At 32.3% G+C, this 22,584-nt stretch overlaps 1 long non-coding RNA gene across 2 annotated transcripts in view; it reads left to right on the top strand.

The window, feature by feature from the left end:
- LOC147066107 (uncharacterized) overlaps nucleotides 1-22,584 on the top strand; it is a 267,876-nt gene that overhangs the window by 108,115 nt on the left and 137,177 nt on the right. The window contains exon 2 of one of the 2 annotated variants that reach the window (XR_015071617.1): nucleotides 13,368-14,048. The exons of the other annotated variant lie outside the window; for it this stretch is intronic. This is a non-coding gene — a long non-coding RNA (uncharacterized LOC147066107). Of the gene's footprint in view, nucleotides 1-13,367; nucleotides 14,049-22,584 lie in introns of those variants that run through there. 2 annotated transcript variants of the gene reach the window in all.

Below are 22,584 nucleotides of genomic sequence, written 5' to 3'. Positions count from 1 at the left end.
CCTGACAAGTCTTAAAACAATGAAGCCGACATCAACGGTGATTTTCTTCAACACAGATGACGCAACCGAATTCTTAAAATATTTAAAATGGGACCTTGAATCAAGTCAAACCTGTCATAGTTATTAAATGATATAAAAATGATAAAAGGTTGTGTATTCTCACAAATTGTGTAGGTAAGTATACAATATTACCCGAAGCGTGAAAAAATTTTTGCCACTAAAAAACAAAGGGGTCTAAAATTAATAAAAATAAACCGCTTATATTATTACGTGTCATCACTTTCACCTTTGATAACAATTATTTCTAGTTGCAGGATGTGATTCTAGGAAACAGATACCACCATTGTTATTTTTAATCGATTTCTTGATGGTTAGAAATTAAGGTTTTATTTATTATTTTATAGTGGGTGAAGCTTCAAAATTAGTCAGTGCCTCGTGTATGCATGTTCTTAAGCCCGCCACTGACCGACACCATAATTTTTAATAGTGATTCTGGCATAAACAAACCGGTAATAATTTTATAAATTCACAGAAACACCACTCCAATTGAACCAATGTCTAATGTGTTTTACTTTTTACGGATTTCTTCCGAAATAACTTTTCATACGAAACAGAATTAACTGATAATGAATTCAATTCTACTTAAAGATGGCTAAAAGTATTAAAAGAATGCATTGGCATCGTGTTCTGATATATTCTAAAAGTTTCAAATGTCGGGAAGTTAGTTAAAAATCGATTGCAAGATTTGTACTGGATAAACAACCACCGGACAAACAAGAATACGATCTAATAAAAACGGTGTAAAAATAAAATCGGTTTAATTCACAAGTTATCTAGGAAAGAAATACATTGTTGAAATGAAAACATTTTAAAAAGTGCTAATTGAACCATAATTCAAATCATTAGATGTGTAAATTACATATATTACCAGGAATTGAATTGCAAACTCGCAAATATTATATTCTGTGTCAGTCGATTGGTAATTTTCAAAAGGCGAATCGTAGGTCACAAAAAAAAATTAAATGGATAAGTAGAAAACGTAAAGTTATCTACAAGTCTGTTTACTGGAAGCTAGATGGGAACAGCGACAATTTTCATATCCAATTCGGCAAAATTCATGAATTCTAGAATGATAAACCAACATAACCTTACAAATAATCCATTATATCAGCTATTTTCAAAATTTGTTAGCCGCTGACTTTCACTAAATAGACAAGAACCAACATAAATAACAAACTTCATCAAGTACCTACTAACACTGAGTCTATGTTGGTATTGGCGCTTTTTTATATGATTTTTCTACATTATGTATATAATAGCTCACTGCCTTATTATCAAAACTAGAGACAAGGTACAACCGTACGAGTATCTTAAACCAATTTAAGATTTTATTTAATTGATATTATTTAGGAAAATATTGTATCTTCTTCGATCAAAAAATGTTAGGTACCTATTAGATGTTTAATAAAAAATAGTTTCTTTTTGTAAACGAACCCAATATATTCTTCAAAATTTCGTGTTGGCTTGATACGGAGTCTCTTTATATATTCCTATAATAAAATATTCACCACATGATGCGTAGGTATAAGTAGGTTCATATGCGATAGGTACATATTTCACGCCTTTCATATAAAATATTTTCCTCTGAAATTCGCGCTCCGATATATTCTCCCCACCGAACAAATATGAGATCCGATATCGAGATACGAAATAAATTCGAAATTCAAAAAACCATATGCGATATTATTATTTGTGTGGAGAGGTGGCAAGAAGTCAATGTTGACAGACCCAAAATAAATAATATCCTTTAGGGAAAGATTCCGTGCCATAGTGAATATTGTGATTTTTTTTATTAAAATTATTTTTCTTAATTATCAGCATACCTACTGATTTTTTAATGATAAAAAACTTCATTCAATGTTTTTTTGCTTTGGGTTTTAGCCCGAAAGACAACCTAATGAAACCCACCTCTAGCACATCCGTACTACACCCGATGTTAATCGGCGTATCATGATACTTAAATGGGTGACATAAGACATCTACTATTTGTTACGCCGGGGAATGTTTCAGGAGCAGTTACCCAAGAGGGAGGTCACCACTTGTCTACTCAATTTTACTTTAACCCAACTATTTTTTATTCCTAAAAAAGAATGAAATAAAAATTAAATATGTAGAAATGTAAATCAAAGTAGGCAAACGTTCACCAATGTTGCAACTCTCTGCCGTGCGCACAGGCAAGACCATGCCGGAACAGTGACGGCATGCGGCTAACTAAAACAAATGAAAAAGCAACATCTCCACATGCGCCGATGCAATTTCGACTAAAATTAATTGTTACAATATATAAAAGCAGATATTTTATTTCTACCAAAAATATTGCACTTACGCTATGTGCGGCAGTATATTAAGTTACATGTGTTTTATGAGTGACGTCGACAATTTTTTCATGATGCAGTCGAGACGAGTTTGTATGTGCGACCAGACTAAAGTAAAGAAATTTTCTCGCTCTCCGTATGACGCCCTTTATTTATAGTCGTTTATGATGACCAGGTCGGACAGCACTTGTATTAATCCTCCCCTTTCGTACACATTTTCAAATGGTGTCATTACTGGTTAGCGTTCTGCAATTCACAGCCGTATATATGTATATATAATGTAGGCTAATCAACAAAAAGTAAGTCAACGAGATTTCTGAAGAATCTGAAAAGGCTAAGCCAAGAACAGAATCGCATGGTTGATACGTAACAGCAGTAACATCGTTAACTCAAGTAATTTATACAACATTAAAAATCATTATAATGCCATTTCAAAACGTGAACATCAGTTTTGTCAATGGAAGTGGAATGGAATTGGAAATGGAATTAACATAACAATTAATAACTACAGATAAACGATTAACATAAAAAATACGTAACCGCCAACTAAATATTATAATGAAAAATTTATAACAGTAGGAACGTATTCTTCCCAGTTATAGAAGATATTATATGAAATCGGAAGTAACAGACGCGTGCGCTGTCAACAAAGTCGACTGCTTCTAATACATCCGCCGGAAAGGGGCAGCTAGGTCCTAATAATAAGCCAAAATAAATAACGGGGAGTCCCCCTTTCGCAAATGCAGTTCATCTGTCACTGATATGCTTATTTCATTCTTGGTATGTTAAAGTTTCACCTAAGTTGATGACTTTTAGCCAAAGACTGAATGCTTAACGTTATGCAAAGTACACAGTATCGATCAACTATGTTTCATAATAATTATTTATACTTCTTGTGTTTAGTAGTGTCAATATTTTTTATGAAGCAGAAAACATTGAAACAGATTTTTTTTAAATCCAGCCAACATAACTAATTATTACTATATATTTAACATACCTACATTTTTTTCGAATCGATTCTTCCATGTGCCTTTACGTCAGTATCTAAATTCTATACCATTGCTTGTGTTTCTAAGGATTGCTATATATATCAACATAAGACCATGACCGCTATTGGCAGACTGTCATTTCTATACTTACAATCTTTTCTTTGCGATACAGACATTTCTTTAGACATCTTGATTGTGTTATGTAGGTAGTGTACCACTGGCCTAACAATATTTTTCCATACTCTTCTATGAATTGCCGTACCATTATCAGACTTCAGGAATCATATCAGACATGACATCCTACTATGCACTGACCAGGGACTATGTACAGTATTCGAAAAACTATCAGTATTTTTTAATTAAACTGTTATAATACCTGCTTCTCAAATAACTCGCATACCGGAAATCATCTCTAGATATGTAAAAAAAACACTATACCTAATTGCAAAAAATCCAGCTGATAAAAATCAGGAACTGGAAAAGACGTGCGGAGGACCGTTCCGGCTAGAGGACGGCGGTGGAGGAAGCCAGGGCACGATTTGAGCTGTAGCGCTATCAAAGAAGAAGAATTGCAAAAAAAAACTATTTTTTTCAATTTAATAAAATTAGATGAGTAGTTGAGTAGATGAGTATCTGAATTTTCCAATTATCACAGCAACAAAATGGCAAAATGTTTTTTTATTTGTTTAATAGAATTTTTAATATATAGATAGGAACCTACTAGGTATTTCTTATAAAAAATAGACATATTATTTAAACTACTTACTTACCTATACATGTATAAAATAGTGTATAAGTCGATTTAATAAAAATCACTGTACACTTACTATAATTGCTCTCATTATGTTATTATCGCCTTATTATTAGATATGCTTACATAAAACTTAGGTGGTAAATACAATAGTTATATGAGATACCTATATACTTAGGTACATTTTTATTTTAGAAGAGGAAGCCATTTCATAACACGTTCATATCACTCAATAAATCCGCAATGAAAAACTCACCCCATGTTGTATTGTTTCACCTTTGCCATATTAAACAGTGGAATGGTGTGAAAGGTCTTCGAGCAATAACATTGACAGAATAAATATTTGCTGCAGTCAGCGATGCAGTAGCAGCCAGCAGCGCTCGGCAATATTGAATATTTGAGTTGACACAAGAAGTTGTGAATATATTATTTTATACTCAAAAAGAAATAAAATTTTCACAGCGCAGTTACACCGACTGTGGTGCAGTCAGAAAGGCTGAAGCCATTGAAGAGAAACTAGCACTCGAATAAAGACAATATTATTTTCCCAGCAATTTGATGAACTTTTTAGTGTGACTATACACATTCTACTATACTCAAATAAATACAATTTGATATATTTATATACATTTACAAAGTCTTCATAATTAATTATTAAGAATAAATTATATATATATATATATATATTATTTTAATAGAGCAATAATTTAAATATAAACAATATATTTTATAATTTTGAACGGTAAATATGTCTTCATTTATCACGGTTCATCTCAATTTATAAAGTGTGAACAAGATAGTCAAAAACTACTGTACTAGTACATTTTATCGACTACATTAATAGTACCATTTTTACAGTGTTTTATCGTCTTCTGGTACTCCAAATATGGTATCTCAACGTATACGTATGCAGTTCGCCGTATCACATTTCAACGTGAAATTTTGTACCGGAAATATATGGCCGTATAGCCTCTTTAGGTCGTAGGTATAGTACTGACATAAAATTCATGTCTAAATAAAACACCGTTCTTCTTCGTTTTCACTTTACAGGAAGCCAGCAGCAAACAAATTTTGAAACTAGCCGATACACTGGATTATTTTTTAGGTTAGGTTATATTAGGTTTTCATTCTTAACTTTATGAATTTTTCCAAAATCAGCTATGAAAATTGAATTAATGTTCATATTGATACTAATAAAATTAGAGACCACATAGTATACTGTCATCTCTTTCCGATAAGAAAGCTCACGGCGAACTGTGCCACGGTGAAATGTTTTACGTACAATTTACATCTAACTGTGGGACCCCGGTTACATGCAAGTTAATAAGTCTATCAATCGATCGTTCACCAGTAGATTCTCCATGGTCGATTTACAAACAAAAAATGTAAAAAGCAGACGTCGTCGATTTACTTTTCGAGATAAAGTGATTTTAAACATCTCTATCTCAAAATAAACTTTCTAATCTCGATAACTCGCGTCTGTGAAAATGTTATATACGAAATTCGAATACTTGAACTTGTGTCGTATAAAACCAATGTGCAGTGTCGTAGTTTTTGAAAATTTTTGACTTCCCTTGTAAGTGGGCCCTCTCTCTCCCTGTCCTCCGAAATCCTGCCAAATTTCTTTTAGTACTCTTTGTTATTTCGCCACGTCATCCGGGCGTAAAAAGTTATGACCGGTGAATATTTTGCTCCCGACCAGATAGAAACGATAAGCCGTAAAGCGCGAAAACATGACCGCAGTCCCCGAAGGGCCTTCCCGCCACTGGCCTCCGCTCGCTCGCAAATACATTTCGGTTATGACCGTATGACAACTTCAGCTGTGTGTTTTGCAAGCTGCTATATTGTAAGATTGTTGACAGTGACGTAAATTTTACTTTTACACCCTTCTTTACCAAAAACAATAGTAGAATATCAGTAACGTTTATATTTTTACATACCAGTTGCAAAGTACATAAGGGATCTTATACACAAACAGTTAGGTACATACCTACTATAAATTAATTATCAATGCAAACAATGTTGCCAACTATCTGTCATTCACAAAAATATGCTAGATAGGGTTAGGAAAAAGTACTTAGTATGGAAGGAAAAATGCTAAATTTTTTCAAAATAAAAGAAAAATACGAGAAATTGACATTTCAAAACAACAAGTCTTAATTATTATTTTCACAAAGCAAAGATAGAAATTAAATTGTTTCAGAACTAACAAAACGTCTAAAAAATCATTAAATACTATTACCGTGGGGTTGCTGTCAAAAGTTGGTAAGTCGATTATTTAGGTATTTACAGTTAACAAAGGATTATGTGTCATTAAAGTCATCCTATATAATATAGAACATGCACACAAAGCACAAAGAAATTAACACTATGGCTGATTTTAGAGGACATGTCAAATTTCAAATTGCAATTTCTTCATAACATGGCGTCGAGACTTTTGGCAGTGACACCACGGATGTTAAGCCTAGTACCCACCAACATTCTTGCTCGACGATTTTGCTTGATCGAGCATGTTGACATGGAACCATGCTCGTCATTGCGTCCATACAGTCGAGCAACTCGACACAAGACGCTGTGAGGCCACCGTCGCACCACCACGACTTCGACCACGAGCGAGATCGAGGCCACACGAGACTTTCCGGTGCGTCCTCACTCCATCACTCAAACTGTATCGAGCAAGAATTACGGACCTTCAATCTTTTTCGCATAGCGCAATTTGTTCGATGTCGAACAAAAAACCATCGAGCCATGTTGAAATGAGCGTAAAACCATCGAGCAAGAACGCGCGTGTGTACTTACTATTACATTAAGTTACCAACAGTAGGATATTATGTAGGTATCTACAAAAGGTCCGTACGTTGATTTTCAAATAAAACTGGTGCAATATTCTAGCGTCTCTATGGAAAATTCGAAGCTATTTGTGGGATCAAAAAATGCTAGATTTAATGCCATACTTATTCTGCAATGCGAATAGCCTAATGAATTTTAATAAATAATAATTCAAGTTTTGCTTTTGATTAAATAGTATATAATAGGTACTTTTATATTGGTTCATGGATGTCTGGTTCAAGGAAAATCGACAGCAGATGATTTATTTTATTTCCAGGACTTTAATCACTAATAATTTAAAATACCGATTAGGTGCTGTAACTAATTTAAGTAATTGGTTGTAAACTAGAACTTTTTAATGGTATGAAAGAATCCTTATTACCTATAACATGTTATTTTTTATATAAAAAAGGATTCAATGCGCAATCATTATCTTGTAATATCTTGTTGAACATTAATTTTCTTGAATATTGTATGCTGTCGAATAGTTTTTTTAGACTATGAATCTGTCTATGCATGTAATTTTCATCTACGCTGTTCGTTCGGATGCTTAGAGTTTCCAACTAACTTCGACGTTAACTAAATATTAACTACTAGCGAGATATTTGAAGAAGAATCGAGAGCGAGAGGACTGAATTTGATTGTTAATTATCTATCACAATCATAATAAAAAAGTGCATAATAAATAAAGAAGAAAAAGTTACCAAACTGGTTTTGCATTTGTTATCAATTCAATAATTGGCCATCATTCGCTTAGAATGCTTAGAGTATATCATATAATTACCTACATATTATTAAAATTTTGAATAGGTACAATTTCAATCAGTGTCTAAATAATCTCAGGTTTAAAGGCAAAACTACATTATCTAGTTACCATACATTTGAAACAACATTAGTATGTACATCAAGTATTTCGTTGAGCATATTTTTATTTATTTTTAACGAGATACCTACCTAATGTTTGATACTAACTGGAGAGAAAAAGCTCAGGACAAAGATACCTGAAAGACGACGATATTTGCGCAGTCGGTTATGGACCTGCACAGACTAAATTTAGCTTAAAGAAATAGTAGGTAGACATACATTTTACAAACAGTAAAAATACTTATAACATAATAAATTATCTGCGTTTTAAAAATCATAACAAATTCACTTATTAGCTATTTTATTATCTTAGAAAAAAATATTATTATCATGATTTCTAAATTAAAATGTCTTAACAATAAATAAAATAACATTATTTATTTCGAACAGGTACGCCACTGTAGTCCAACAATATCAAAATACCGAAACGCCGAACACTATCTGTATCGAATAAAACCTTGTGTATCGACGTTGCAAAATATGATCTTCAGTAGGTTTAGTGCATGAAGCGTTTACTGGTATATCTTTGATGGGTATGTTATGTCCAGCGTCGGGCGTTATGTCCGGAATCCCCCGGGGCTCGTTCCGGTGCGGCCACTCCGGATTATGGCCAGAGGAGGAGCGCCAAATCATCCCGCTCGAGCCCTGTACGTGTCATACTCATAAAAATATCCCCATAGCATGTCCTGCTGCCCATACAAACCAAGTGTTGGCTATCAAAGTGTGATGTGGATATTTTTACAATACATAACATAATCAAAGAGGCTTTTTTACATAGTACTTTTACTACAAATAATACACCAATCATATCATCGTATTTATTACTATCGAGAATGACATGGTTATTTTTTATGTTTTTACCTATCATGATCGTACCATTTCTATTGGTCCTGCGCCATGTTTCTACCATACCATCCGTGCAGGTGAAAGAGAATTTAACACGACGATGAAATCTCGCAAATTTGCACACCCACCCCAGAGAACTGATATCACTTACAATCTAGGTATATTCTAAACATCACTCAGTTGATAGTAATATGATTAATTGTACAAATATCCTCCGGATCAAGATCCTCCGAATTGCATACTCACAACCAAGGGCCACAAAGAAGGCCTATATTCTGGAGGAACTGCTCATCCAGAATACGCTCTTGGTATGAAGAGACTACAGATTGTATTTCGTGCGTAAGACGAATACTCGGTAGCTTTGCCATCATATTTCTTGCAATCTGATAGGCTGATAATCACTGGAAAAGATGAAGAACGAAGATAACTTAGAAGGATTCTGTTAAAGTGACTAAATTAAGGTTGTCACTCCTATTCATTTTACCAATATGCCTCAGAACTACGAGGGCACGAATGAATGTGCGGACAATCGTTGAGGGTAACGAGGATCTAATCGGCGACGATAACGATGGACAACAGTAATGCTAAGAAGTGATTTCAAACTTATAAATTATAGTGTATCCACTGGCCGAGCGGCTATCCGTCAGGCTTATAAATACCTAATGTTGTTTTGTAATTTGTGTTGGAACCCAAAGTATGGACCTAATAAATTGAGCATGTGACTAACATACATTTCTCGTAAAACAAAAATATCTTAAGGAACTTCTCCATGAGGCGGCCCAGATCAGGTAGTAGAGTCATTTTTTAATCCGCTATAAAAGTCAAGTCAGCTAAATGTAACATATAACCATGTAACATTGTATGTGTGTTTCTTTGACGTATGTAACATTTATAAATTAGTAAATTATGCAGTTTAGCAATAAATTCGCTAAAATTTACTTGCCTTCTCTTAATTAATATTAATTTTTAAAATTAAAATACTAATGACGCTTGTACATTTACTATTAATATTTACACTATTAGGTACATTTTACTGATCAATTCTTATTAGCCATTACTGCCGTCTTAAATCGGATCGAGTATACTTATACTCAGTTTATTATCATCATACATTTCGAAAAAAATACGATTATACCTAGGTACCTACTATAGTTTTTCATGTGTGTCGTTATTTCTTCTAAAAAATATTTTGCACTGTAAAACTTTCCACGGTAAGTCACACTGGGGGAATGTCAAAACAACAATCAATCATAGTATATATTGTCACCGTCATTTTCTGCGACATATCTATTATCTAGCTGCTTTTTCTAGGCGTTTAAAGAACTCTAATGTTCACTATTATCTGTTAGCATGTGTTCAAGGTTTCAAATTTAATTGTCTAATTTTACCACAAGAATAGCTGTAGTATTGTCTATTTTGTACTTACTAGTTCACGATGTCCCTTTGAAACGGATTAAACCGGCCCTGATTATAAAGGTACTACTAATTCAATGTATTTTCACCAAGAAATTACAGTAAATACCATAAAAGAAAAATATCGATACTCTATTATTGACACCTCGTATCTGACATTCAATATTTTTGACAGGAAGGAGTTACAATGTTTTACAAAAACTATAAAATGAAATTAAATAAAAACTAAAATACGCTTAGGTAATCCAAAAATAATTCAGTTTATTTTTTTATGTCATTGTATTTTTGATTTCTTATCTTTAATTTGATTTCATGATTTTTATAACATTTTAAATCCCCCTATCGAAAATATCAAATGTCAGATACGAGGTGTCAACGTTAGACAATCAATATAGAAAAAAACAGTGTTTTATGTATGTAAAAATACATGTTAAAATTTTTTTTTCTTTTTGTTGTTGTTATTTTTTAGTGTGACCATCGTAATTATTTTATTCCTGGAACACCTTTCAGGAAAATTTTGATACTTTATTAAAGCTTTTCATAATAACATCTGATGCGCCGCTACAAAGCCATTCCACTTGATATGTATAATAAAAGCATACTTCTAAAATCTCTGTGCTTCCGCATTCTTGACTTTTCATGTATTTTTTTATAGCGTTGTAAAATTACCACGCTACGGTGACAAGAACTTTTCTTTAAGTTGTGAATAATAGCCGCCCAAGTTATCGTTCACGTTTCTTGTCAACAAAATAGTACAAAAAACAGATGTGGCCAATAGGAATGAGTCTTCTTTGATTATGCTAAAAATATCATTAAACAAAATTCCGAAGTGCATGCTTCGATAGTGTCATAAAATATGCATGAAAGAGTTATTGTGGACAACGCGAGCCGCCGGTTAAATGAATGATAAACAATGTATAGGGATGGCCGTGTCTTGATAACACGGTTTTATGACCAACAGAATTGTTTATAACTCTGTAAAAGTAAACAAAGTCGTCATGGAGATAGGCTACCCATCTTTAAAGGAATAAACATCTTTTAGTGCTTTATATAATATATCTACTGTAGACAAATTGTTCAGCCACGATAAATGATACAAACCAACCATATAAACTCGTATGTCCCATATGGTGAAATATTTGTAAATTAATATTAACACTATCATATTAGTTATCTATCAATAACCTTATATTTTGATATAAAGAAAATAATTCCTTCTATAGTTACGTTGGAGCATGTGATCTTTGTTTCTATGATAAAAAAACATATGAGTTTTAAAAAAAAAGCCCGCCATCTAATAGCATTCAAGAATGTCTCTTCACTCTCTTGTCACAAGGCTAAATAATAACAGATTTTTAAAATATTTACTTCTACGTGTAGGTTTAATAATCGATAGCTATTTCGGTTATTACATAATTATCAATGCTACCTAGTCAGTATGTGACTGCCATAGTGTGACAACCAAAATAGCTATCGACTTATAAACCTACCTGTAGAATCTAATATATTTTTTATTATTTCGAAAATTAAGTCAAAAGATCGAGCATATTGTGGCCCATCCATAACTTCATCGTTGTTAACCTAGCATACATTTTCACCACACACCTACCTACCACATGTCAGGAGCAGTTATCTAAAACTGAGGTCACCACGCATTCAATATGTATATCACAATATAAAATTATAAAACTTCTAGGAAGATTTTGATGGTAAAATAATAAAAAATAAATAAACTTAAATAATGCGTAATTAATTTTGAAACAGAAAGCATATTGTATTTGATTTTACAACTAAAATTAAAAATTACTCTTGCCGCAGCTTTTTCAGTCGCAACAAATTGAATTTTGTATATCAATGATGCTTGCCAAATTTTATAAATAAAAATATAATATCATCTCCGTGACAAAAAAAACAACAATAGCAATGTCAAAACTTGGCAACGGCTGTAATAAAAAAATCAGCTTTGTTTTATAATTTGATACATTTTACAGCCCTACGCGTTCGGATATAATTATTAATAATAAAAAGAAGAGACGGCACGTTGAGCTTTTAAATGTGAATTATGATATCTCGAGAGAAAGGTTGGCTAATGGCCAACAAGACCTCATGCTGCGAGAGGGAAACCAGGCGAGAGGAAATGTGGAGGAGGCGGCGAGGTGAAGAAATTCAACTCAGACATCGGTGTTAATAGCTCTACAATTATTCGGAATGTTTTCATATCTCATTTTACTACTCAGTTAAAATAAAAGCGACTAGTTTGACAGTGTCATAATTTTATTGAATGCATTTTAGAGACGCTGCTTGTGCCAAACTTCTTGCTGTACACTAAACGCTAAGTTTATTTATTTTGCTATGACAAATATTCAATATTTTTTACGATAATTTGACAAAATATTATCATTATCAACCTGATTCAATCCACTGTTGGGTGAAAGCCTCATCAAAATTTCTTGCTATTCTCAGTTCTTTATTCTTCGCTGTAACGTATCTAATTCACCCGAACCTTAGGTAATATTTCGTCAATCTAGACTCTAGACTCTAGAGCCAAGTTTTTGGCGGCCTTTTGATCACCTTACATCTCTCAGATACCACTGGATTATGGCATTCGTCCATCGGCCATTTTTTTCTATGATCTATGTGTCCGGCCTATGACAAAGTTTTTATTTATTGTTATAAAAATGTGAATTTGTCAGACCCGGGATCGACTCCCGCTAAATAAACTGCACTGAAAAATTACGCTATAAATGTAGGCCATGCTGGCGGCTCTCGTGGTGCAGTCATCCGAGAGCTCCGGGTTCGATACCGGTGAGGAAACAATATATATATATATATATGATTTTCTCAAAGCCTTGGTGTCAATGATTGTTTTACTTATATTACAAAATATACTACTGTTAAACTACACTATTCTCATTGGGCATCTAAGCCTTTTTTAAAGTTAAAATGAATACATATGATATATATATTTATGTATTGCACTTTACTAACAATATATTAACTTACCACTTACTTACAGTATTATTTTAACTTTCCGGTTATTATCGAAATATATTCATACTTTATAATTAATAATTATTGAAATCCTTGATGCTTGTGTCCAATATTTGTAAGTGATACAAATACCAATAAGTAGGTAGTTGGTAATAGGCGTTTAAACGCCTACAAGTTTTTTGATAATATCATATGTCAAACGTGTTAATTTATTATTGGGACAATGTTAAACCCGTCATTATAATAATCGTGATGTACAAACCTGTAATTTAATTATATGTAGAATTAATATCTCATTTTCTTTTTCAGGTAAGCTACACTCGAAACAGCATTTTGATTAATAAGGTCGAAAATTCTTCGTTGGTAGGTAAGTCGGTGATTACCTTCTCCATATTTTAAAGATAACTGTTAAATTTACGACCGTTGTCTCTTGAAAATTATGCGATATATATTCATAGATCTATCTTCGCAACAACAAAAAATGTCGGTCAGAAAAATAGATTAATTAAATCACATATCGTAATTAATACTTGTTATCTCGACGATATTATTGTGTTCGGTGATAAATCAAAGGTAAATTATTCAATTCCTGAAGTAGCTATACGATTAGCCTCGATCCAATGACTGTCGGCCGGTGTGTATCGGAGGAATCGTAAAACTGGAGATTGACGGACGTCGTTTAGAATGAGGCAAGTGATAAGCTCGGGCGTCGCTGCACAGAAGCGGATTGGATATATTTTCAGTTGCGGCAACAAAACCTACTAAAAGTATACACAATACTTCGATTTTGTGACTAACTACTTCGTAGATAGTTACTGGAATAATCGCAACGCGTTTTCTATTAAGTCTTAATAAATGTTTATTCACATCGTTATTTATAATTTATTTATTTTTTACCTTCCTCATGGAAGTTAATTTTAATTGACTTTGTTGACTTGAGTTTCCAAGATTGCTCTACGTCAAATTACACACATTTCGATAAAATTTGATAAAAAAATAAGATATAATACTGTAATCTATAATATATTAAAAACACACATTGAATATCATTTTTTTCTATTGTTCGATTAAATTAACAGTTTCTTTTAGCTCCTATAAATCACCAAAATTTTACACATACCGTTCTTCAGGTGAAGTCTTATAAATTATTTTTTTGTAAATTCAACGATAACAAAAAAACTTGTAATCATTATAATGAAGTTCCGCCACGTAAACGTCAGTTCAATTAATAATATTTTATATTCAAAATTTGAAATGGTGATGTAATGGTGTTCTTTTTCTTGTATCACAATATTTTTGTTCCTTTGGTTTACTGGTCACATATTTCAATAATCTTTACCATAAAATACTATGTTATCACACAATCATTACCTTGGTCCCATAAGTCTAACACAACATGAATATTGTCTAACTTACTAAGTAGAATGTGAAACCAGGTTATTAAACGGGATATAAGATGCTGTGTCCGATTTTATAAAATATAAAAGTTTTTATTCCAACAGAGTCTTAAGATACTTTCATAACTAAATTTAAAATGTATCTAATTATTATACTGCATTGTTGTCTACATTATGCATATCAATACCCTTAGAATACAGATAGTGTATGTCCAATGTGTAGGTAGGTACCTACACAAAAAGTTCGCGTAAAATATTCCAATCTCTCAAGTTAACTTTTCTCACAACATACCGTCACTGTTCTGGCAGAAGACACAAATTCGAAAAAATGACATATTGAGTTGGTTTACTAAAATGTTCCTTATTTCAAACTTTACCGTCTGGAAACCTTCTTAATAAATAAACAGTCTCTATTTTAAAGTCATCCTTTTTACGATTACTTAATAAACTCACATAATAGACAATTTCAAACATTTTAACAACTTCAAAGTCAAATTACTCAAAACTAGTATTCTCCAGTTAGTGTGTTCTGCCAGAACAGAGACGAATTACAATACTGGAGAATACAACGTATGTGGACGAATCCATCGATGTTTAAACTTATATACTCAATTCGCCTCTGTAGGCGAGGTAAGGACGTCGGTTGGCGTCGTTATCACGGATATAGGGCAGGGGCACGCAATCGCCCATCCTATAATTAGATGACAGCGCCATCGGTCTGATACGGTGGATGACGAAAATAAATCAACTCAGTACGTATGCCACTGATAAAAATCCCATTTGCCGAGATTAATCGAAATGACAGGGTTATGGCTTTGTTATCTCAGGCAATACTAATTTGTTATTAATTTGACCCACCTCACGAATGAACGATCGGTGTTGGCAATTTTAGCTACCCATGTGAAATAAAATAAATAAAGTTTTATTTGATGCAATTTGTGAAAAATCTTTGATAACCATACAATTTTATGGTATATTATAATTGTTAGTACCTTTACATTTACGTCTAGTTTATATTGGTTACTGCAGTGGCGGGTAAAAAGATTTGGAGGCTCAAGGTACTGACTGACGGGTCGTAAGGACCCGACGACAAAAAATTCGATAAATCATTTATACTGCCAACTTAACTAGTAAAAATATCAATATATCGTTTTCCTAGAACGACGTGGTGTTACTAAAATTAATATACATATATCTAAAATAACAGCTATGCTACATAACATACGTGGTTAATTTTTTATATAAGTAAGTACCTACGTATTCGTTTGGGAGGTTATATTATGATATGACTATACTCGTATCGTATTTCTTTCTCGAATATCTGCAGTTGCAGTTTACTCTACTCTATTTCTAACTTTAATATCTGCAATATCAGCAGTTTGATAAGTCTTAACTTTTGTCACTAAAAACACAACTATTAGATAAAATTAAACTTTTAATAGAAATGAAAGCGATTATACACATAAAGTAAACTTAAAGCGTTTGTAAAAGATAATAATATTCTGAATTGAACTTCAACACTATTTACCCCGAGGTGTTCGGTCAAGCACGGTCGCTTTCTCCTTCTCAAGTTTAATTAATGATTTCTCTTCACGGGCAGCTAAATTTAGACATTAATTTCCTGGCCGCGCTGGGTGAGACTGATATGTACATCATGTTAGCCCCCCGCGGCGCGCAAGGGGTTGAAATTAAAAATATGCAGGCCTTGAGGTTTGCAAAGGAGTTGCGCATATCAATTTTTAACTTACAACTTTTAACGTGTTCGGCGCGCGCTTTATCTCATATACATCCGCAATTTTACCTAAGCAATAAACATTAAGTTATGCACGTTGGTTATCTTGATCTGACTTTGCTGAAATATGGAAAAGAATTAATTGTGCTCTCTGACATGCTTTCAAATGGCCACTTTTGCATAACCACATTTTATATTAATTAAATTACTTTACAAATAATATTATAATTTACCTATTTTTCAAGTAAATTCAATCGATAAGAATGATACCCGATAACAACAAGATACATCATCAGTGGCGAAAGGTGGACGTAGGTTGTTGAAATGTGACATAAAAAATGCATAAGTACTAAACTTTGTCAGTCATACTAAGTCTCAGGGGCGGCTCTACCTTAAGGGTTCGTAGGGACCATCCCCACATCGTTGTCAAAAATACACGTTCGATATTTTATCACTGTCATAATATACATATGTACTTAATTATATGATTAAATTAACTATTTAATTTATTTTATCATACTGGGGAGCGAATCAAATGACCCCATGGTATTAATTAAGTTAATATTTTTAAGCACGCTTTTTAGATGTGATTAAGTGACGACTCAGATAATCATTTTATTTATTCTGAAAAATTACTCAATTCCTCATTATATTACATCATATAATTATTATTATACGTATCTTGGTATATAATGTATAATGTGAGAAAGTAGGTAGGTATGTATATTTAATAATAAATGGCTAAACCCCACCACCTAGAAAGTCGTCGAGCCGCCACTGCTAAGTCTTATCTGTTTTCGTTGAATTAAGAATATAAATTGCAGTTAGCCATAATAAATAATAGACAAAAAATATTTGTCTATCTATAAAATATCTAGATTTTAAATTTTTAGATGTATATAAAATAATATGTTATATTTATTGTGGTTGAGTTAGGTGTAACATGAGTTTAAAAAAACTGACACTATCTGCAATTTGTACTCTTAATTCAATTAAAACAATTCAGTATTACTGACAAAGTGTACACTATTTTTATCAGATCTCTATAGTATACCTACAATATAATATTTTGGTTTAGGTAAGCTTTAATTGAATTTTAAAAAACAACCAACACCACCGAACGATTACTCGTAGATTAACAACGTTGTGTGTTCTGAATGTTACCTCTGTATACTGGGATCTAAAAATAAGCGTATTAAAAATTTGTTTTAATATAGTTTTATGAGTAAAAAATATATTTTTTTAATATTTACAAGCTTCAGTTTATACATTTTAATCGTATATTTTTATTAATAACAAAATTACTATAATACTTATAAACCGGTTGACCTCAAAAGCGATATAGTATTTAGTTGACGAATACAGTTTTGAATATTATTATTCTAGAAACGAATCGAATCGTTTGTTGATAGCGATTGTAGGAAAGGCAATTAAAGCACGTGTGGCCATGTTGCTTGAGACGTTTATCGGAGGCGTCGACGCGGAAAAAGTGTAATCGCTAATTGCTCATAAAGTCGAAATTTTTCCATATATCCGTGTGAATTTGTTAATATAAATTATAATAACAATAACCTCGTCCGACACGCTACCATAAGTCAACAAGACAAGCCAGTGACTAGCAACCAAATAGATACTATATATTTATAATATAGGTACCTGTATCTCCACTTACCTATACATTTTTGGTTTGCGCTTTTGTGGACTGTAATTTTGAAGGATGCTTGTGGATTCCGGATCTGGAGGGGGGGGCGATTTACACGAGAATACACGGCACTGACCTTTGATGTTGAGAAGGTTGGCGCGCACTAGAACTGGTTCGGTGTTCACGCGCTCACGCACTGGTAAACGGACGATACACTTTTGAATGGATGATATAGACGCGACGTTCACTCAAACCGTAACAAATTTATTGCAACGAAGGTCGAATATTTATATATATATATATATATATATATTGAATCAGATAGAGCGCGATAACTAGCCTACGCGCTCGGCTGTCTTGGAGTAACTGAATTTTCTTCGCAAAAACGGTCGATTTATGTTCCGTAACTGTCGGTCACTTGGTCTTGTGACAATAATAAATAAGCGATTTGGAAGTCGGTGGGAAGAAAGGAATGAATGTGAATATTGACCCAACCAATTTTGATATAACGACGAAATTAGTGAATTTACCTATATGATTTACTTGTGTGCTTATGTAGTCCACTACAATGTAAAGAGATATGTAGTAAAGATGACACCAATTGAGTCTAAGTTTTAATTACTATTGACTATATAACATACAATAAAGTAAGTATATCATAGTATCTTGCAGTGGCGAGGGGTGGAGGTCGGCTCTTAGGATTCGACATAAATAGTGCATACTAAACGGTCTTACTTAATTGTTATCGTTGAACTCTGAATACAATTTGCAGATGGTATTTGTTAGTTTTTAAATTCAATTAAACCCTGCCTCAACCAAACCGTAATAGTTTAGGTACGTTATGGTCAAAAATAGTGCGCACTTTTTCATAAATATTTATGTACCTATCTGTTTTCTGTAAATTAAGAATACATATTATTACAGATCGTGTTAGTTAGTCTTTTTTAAAAATTATTACGCCCTGCCTAAACCAAACCATAATGGCATAATTTACGATATTTTATCGATGAACAAATATTTTTTGACTACATTATCTACCATGGCTAGGATTATGCAGGGCTTATTTGAATTAAAAAAAATAATAAACACTATCTACATATTGTCGTATTTGTTAAATACGTTTGACTGACAAAATTTAGTGTGCACTATTTATGTCGGATCTCAACAGCCTACCTCCACCCTTTGCCACTGTTATCTTGTTAATTACATAGTTTTAGTAATAAGGAATCAAGTCGTTTGTATCCGCTTAGAAATAATATAATATTGTCTTATATACAAAAGAAGAATATGCAATTTACAGTGTTAAAATGTTTGACACAATAATTTTCCAGTGTTCAAAAAACTAAAACGCTCTCGTGTACCTGAGTAAGTACAGGTAAAAGAAAAATTAATCGGTGATTCAAATGCGATATCCTAATATTATTTAATATGTCATTCAATCAAGATTGTATTGATTGAATTAAACGTAACATTATCATCCTACGCAAAAATTAATATCATTCAGTTTATTTTTATTTTTCGATCGTTACGTTTTGATTATTTACCGTAGGTATTCAAACATTTCATTAAAATAACAAATAGCTACGGATTACGATATTCGCTCGATAATTCATATGATGGTGTGTTATTTCTGTTTTATTTCAACTGAGCCCATTGTACACAAATTAACTGGGCATATTGTATTTATGTATTTTGTACGGTTATCTAAACAATGTTAATTTCATACATACATATGAAACAAAATTATCTGTGAGGCGTACTGGAACAAAGCCCCGAGTTTATTAGTCGTATATTCTACGTTAATTATTTCCAGTTTTTTTTTTAAATTACACTGGCGTAGAAATAAAAATATGCTGAACGATTTAATATTTTTATTCTATTCGAAAATAAGCATAATAAATATGAAAATGGTATTGATCTTTTTTCATATTTACATAACAATAATATTATCAATGGTTTATTTGTATACTTATTACTACAGATAGATAAGTACCCATTTACTGGGAGGCTCTCGAAGTGCGTAAGGCGCTGGCCTTCCATCCGGGAGCTCTGGGGTCGATTTCCGGTGAAGACACAATTTATTTATCTAATAAAAATCAAAGCCTGGGTGTTTGTGATTGTTCAAAATGACTAACAACCACCTTGTATGAAAAAGCGAGGACGTGATTATTAATAATTAAAAAAAATATATCCATTCACCAAGAACTACATTATGCCCTCTTGGCGAATAGTGGATGAATCGCAGGGATGATGATGAGAAGGATGATGGTATCAGAATTGACAACGGATATTTTTTTTGCCAAAATCGCTTTGCTTTATTTCGGTTATTTTATAAATATTAAATAATCAGCGAATTGAATAATACAAACTCAGTGTCACGTATTGTGATTGTGAATAGTTCAGACCGCGTCTTATCCCTCCCGTGGAAACGCAAATAGGTACTTATGTTATGCGTTATAAAAATTATAAGTTTTTTTTCATAGATTTTTTATAACCATATTTAAAATAATTACAAGATAAAAAGAACTTTTTATATACATCGTTTTTAAATTTTCTGTTGAATCATGTATACTTGACTTGACTAGCTTAAACGATCATAGAATACTGACATTTTATTTTGACATATATGACAATAGACATTTTATTTTGATTTCCATAATAACGTATGTGAATATTAATAATTTAGTTGCTAGGACAATCCGCTTAGCAACCAATAATGGTGTCAAAATAACTTTTCATACAAAACAGAATTAACAGAAAATGAATTCAATTCTACTTAAAATGGCTAAAAGTATTTAAAAAATGCATTGGCATCATGTTCTGTCGCTGAAAATAAAAATAAATCTTTCTTCATGTCCATTGAAGATTTTTTTTAATGAAAATATGTCTTTGTATAGTAACTTGCAATTGTGTCATCAAAACAGTTTAAATTTATTTACGAGTCTCTACGCCTCTGGTACGTAAAATCGCAACCGCGCCATAACCGACCAGATCTGGAATAATTAATATGACAAATAAACAAAACACGGCTTTAACACGTATTTGCTCTGGTTGGTTATTCTGTCTGCCCCCGTTTACTCCACAGTCCGCTGTTGCCATAGCAACCGAAGTTATCACTGCCAAATATGTAGGCTATATACCGCTAGAGAGATAGGTACCGATAAAACACGACTAGCCAAATATTATAATATGATTTGTCTACAATACTTTCATTCATCTTCATAAGCTTTATTGTCTACACTTAATGTAAGGTGAGTCCTCGCTTTCTAGTAGTTGCTAGTCCTTTAAATAGTTAGTTAATATTCAGAGTATTATACGTAGAAAATGAAGAATTTTAGGCATTTTTGGGAGCTAACTCCGAATAATCTTTAAACTTTAGAGTAGTACAGATGTCATTATTACACTGTTTCCTTTTCAACCTATAAATCGATATTAAGTCATTATCGCATAAAATATAATACGTAATACAGAAAAAGAGTATTTATTGTAAAGTTGTCGTTTTAAAGCTGAGTATAAAGCCATATTATTAGATCAAAATGTTTTCATTAGTACGTGCATTATACCTAGTTACCATTTGTAAAAAAAAAATACCTTAAGTACATAAGTACTTAATAATTATAATATTTCAGTAAACTTTCCAATTGAGTTTGCAATTGACTCAAAATTTTGGAGACATCATTATACATTCTCTATAAGCCATGCTATTTAATATAGGTAATTAGGTATAGGTACTATTGACTCTTAAGGTTCATCAATGTTTAAAAACATCATAATCCGATAGTTTCTTGTTCCAATTTAAAATAGGTATAATGTTATGTAGGTGCATACCTACCTATGTAGTTAGTTATGTATAAATATTACTATAAATAGAGGTGGATTGGTGAGTTGATATGCATTATTAGATTCTACATTTTATCAAGTCGTTTAGATCGAATTTAAATTTGCTATACATATTTTTATTATGTAAATTCATCTGACTATGCACCAGAACGTATTGCATAATATTATCTCATTCAACAGTTTCAAATATTTGTGATATGATGCTTGGAACCTATATTTACATGAAATTCCTATTGTTCGCATTTTTTAATAAAAATGTTTTTGATAAAAATGCATTTGGTACCTATTCGTCGGCCTACCAGGATTTTTGTCGGTGTCCAACAGAGCCAATTTGTCCCTGCCTACAATAATAATTTTCATCTATTAATTCTAGAGGTGGCAATAATTATGTATCTACTGTAAAATACAATGTTAACAATAGTTAAAGATAATAAAAAATCGGTGTGTGTACTTATGTACGCGCGTTAGAAGTTATACTTCTTTGGCGTAACATAACAAAAAAACTCATCATTGCCATACAGCGGTTATAATCGATTCAGAAGTGCCCATGATGAATTAATAAAAAATCAAACTTTATTGGCGTGTTATTATGATTATATTCATTTCGGTCTCAAGGGTATTTTCTCGATATAGGTACCGTCAGCAATAATATTATGTGTGCGAATATATAATAAATATTATTGCAGAATGTACTCTCAAAACCTGTGTTTGAAAAATTTAGCAAACCGCTATTTCGACCATCTTTGCTTAAACAGATGACTGTACAACTATTTTCATTAACAATAATAATTTATTACAAATCAAAAGTTAAACATAGCCTATTTAATGGTTAACTGAAACGTGATATTGGTTTTTGTGATGTGATGAAACATATAAATTATTATTGTCTTCAATTATTATAAACCGTCAATAAAT

Source organism: Rhyacophila brunnea, unplaced genomic scaffold, assembly GCF_057557595.1.
Source record: "Rhyacophila brunnea isolate RB1 unplaced genomic scaffold, BYU_Rbru_1.0 scaffold_5, whole genome shotgun sequence".
In the NCBI taxonomy this organism is placed as follows: Eukaryota; Metazoa; Arthropoda; class Insecta; order Trichoptera; family Rhyacophilidae; genus Rhyacophila; species Rhyacophila brunnea.
This window is presented reverse-complemented; position numbering and strand designations above follow the sequence as displayed.